Source organism: Penaeus japonicus, unplaced genomic scaffold (genome assembly GCF_977035675.1).
Source record: "Penaeus japonicus unplaced genomic scaffold, GWHDUDI00000001_assembly GWHDUDI00000009, whole genome shotgun sequence".
Classification (NCBI taxonomy): domain Eukaryota; kingdom Metazoa; phylum Arthropoda; class Malacostraca; order Decapoda; family Penaeidae; genus Penaeus; species Penaeus japonicus.
Genome location: NW_028234411.1, coordinates 18252520 through 18255019, shown reverse-complemented (window position 1 = coordinate 18255019; position 2500 = coordinate 18252520). Strand labels below are relative to the sequence as shown.

The following is a 2500-nucleotide window of genomic DNA, read 5'->3' as shown; positions in this document are numbered from 1 at the left end:
ATCATATATATTCAAATGTATATAAATCTCTATATATTATCTACTATATCTATATTAATGAATATTATAAATATATATGAATATGTATATTATAAGTAATCAATAATAAATATATATATATATATAATATAAATATATATTGTATATAAATATACAAATAAAGCACACACATCTATATATTATGATATATATATATAAAGTGTGTGTGTGTGTGTGGTGTGTGGTGTGTGTGTGTGGTGTGTGTGTGTGTGTGTGTGTTGTTTGTGTGTCTAAATCTACATAAATAATAACATATATAAAATATATATAAATATATATATATAAAAATATATCTAGATACAAATATATATATATCTATAACTATATATATATATATATACATATATATAAATAGATACCATATATCTCCATATAAAAACATATATCTAAATATATCTATATATAGAATATATATATATATATATATATATATGTACATATCTGAAGTTCATTGTGACAAATGCATACACAGGTATAATTTAGACAGGATAACTTCACAATGCAAAAGATGTAATTAACCCATTAACGACAGGTGACGTGTATTTTCGTCACACATGACGCAGTTGACTAAAATTGTAGTTCAGGGTCCATATCAAATCATTTTTTTCTTTATACGCAGTGTGATAGAAGTATTGCTGTTTTAGGGGAGGACTTAAAACAACTTTATTTTTTCATATCTGTGTGCTGTCACGAACGAACATGAAACTTATAACCATCCAAAATGAAGATAACATGAAGAGGTAAGGAAGAGGAAGGAAACTTGCGCTTTTGACAGAGAGTGCCACAATAAAAGGCATCCCTACTGGCACATTGCACATTGCACATTGCACATCTTTCATCTGCAGTACTTTAGAGCAAGAGGTCGGCAACTTGCTATGTGCCATCCCTCTATAGAGATAGTGCTTGCTAGAGACCATAGATGGGTGCCATTCAAGGCTCTCTCTCCTGCTGGTGCTAGAAGAAAATGGTGCCATCTAGGTTTTGGATGTGAGTTGAAACCCATTTTGCTTAACCCTTTAATGACGGTGCGTCACACCTGTGTGACACGGCTAAATGCCCGATGACGGGGCGACGCAACAGTGTGACGTTCCTGAAGCAATATTGCATAGGCCTGGCGTTGGGGGTTTCCACTTATCGCGGCGGCCCACCGCCCCGGGATCAATGCGTTTAACTATTGATCGGAGCAGATAATAATTAATGCTTGTCATTTAGTCAACATCTACCCTCACTCACATTTACTCATAGTAACAATAAACCTATCAACATAGTGGGATCTCCCTCCAAAATCCCCAATACGTCCATGGACGCCCATCTCGTCCACCAAAGAGCTCCTGCGTCATGTATGACAAAAAAACACGTCACCCTTCATTAACGGGTTAATGCTGTACACATATGCTGTTTACATTATCATTAATGCAATACATACAAGTTATGCAAATTTCATGCAAATGCACAGAGTTTTGGAATTAAACCTCCATATGATACTAGGACTTACTATTACTAATGCCTGTCAAGTAGTTTGATATTTCTATCAAAACTGGGATCCATCATGCTACTGCCTATGCATTCTGGAGAGAAAACACACACACACACACACATACACACACATACATACACACACACACACACACACACACACACACACACACACACACACACACACACACACACACACACACACACACACACACACACACACACAACACACGCACACGCACACACACACTCAGACACACACACTCACACATACATTACACTATACACCACACACATCACACACACACAGCAACCCACATCACACACATCACAACAACTTCATACCACACACACATCAACACACACCCACCTCACACAACACATCACTCACATTCACACACACACCACACACTCCACGATCACACACACACACACCCTACACACCCTCATCACACACACACACCCACATCTTCGCTCCACTACCATACCACAATTCCACATTTTTTCTCTTTTCTTTTCTTTTTTAGCTTCATTCTTCCTTCCCCTTATTCCTTTTCATTCCAAATTAAAGGCAATGACAGCCTGCATACACCATGCCACAAGTCCAAAATCCAACAAGTATGCAGAAGACCTAAAACTGAATTTATGCTATATATCTGTTTGGTTTATGTGCCTTGCGTGGTTCATAATTATGCAGAAAGTTTCTATATACTCTTTAAAAAAGTAAAAAATTAAGCACAACAGGCTGCCCAAAAAAAACTGGGAGTAATACAATGAAGGAAGACTAGAATTTTCTTCTACCATTATTCATTATGTTCCTTCTTCCCGAAACTCTAAGACGAACCTTTCTAATTACATTGCACAAAGTCGATACACATGTAAAGATGGACCTAAACTTGATGCAGAATAAATGATAAAAAGTCAAACAGATTGAAAGAAAGAGAGACAATAGACTGACGTCACAAACATGCACAGCTCAGTATCC

The 2500-nt window shown here is 36.5% G+C and overlaps 1 protein-coding gene across 1 annotated transcript in view; it reads right to left on the bottom strand.

The window, feature by feature from the left end:
* The window catches only part of LOC122263188 (adenylosuccinate lyase), a 15198-nt gene that overhangs the window by 6972 nt on the left and 5726 nt on the right, over window positions 1-2500 (bottom strand). The gene's annotated exons all lie outside the window — the stretch shown is intronic.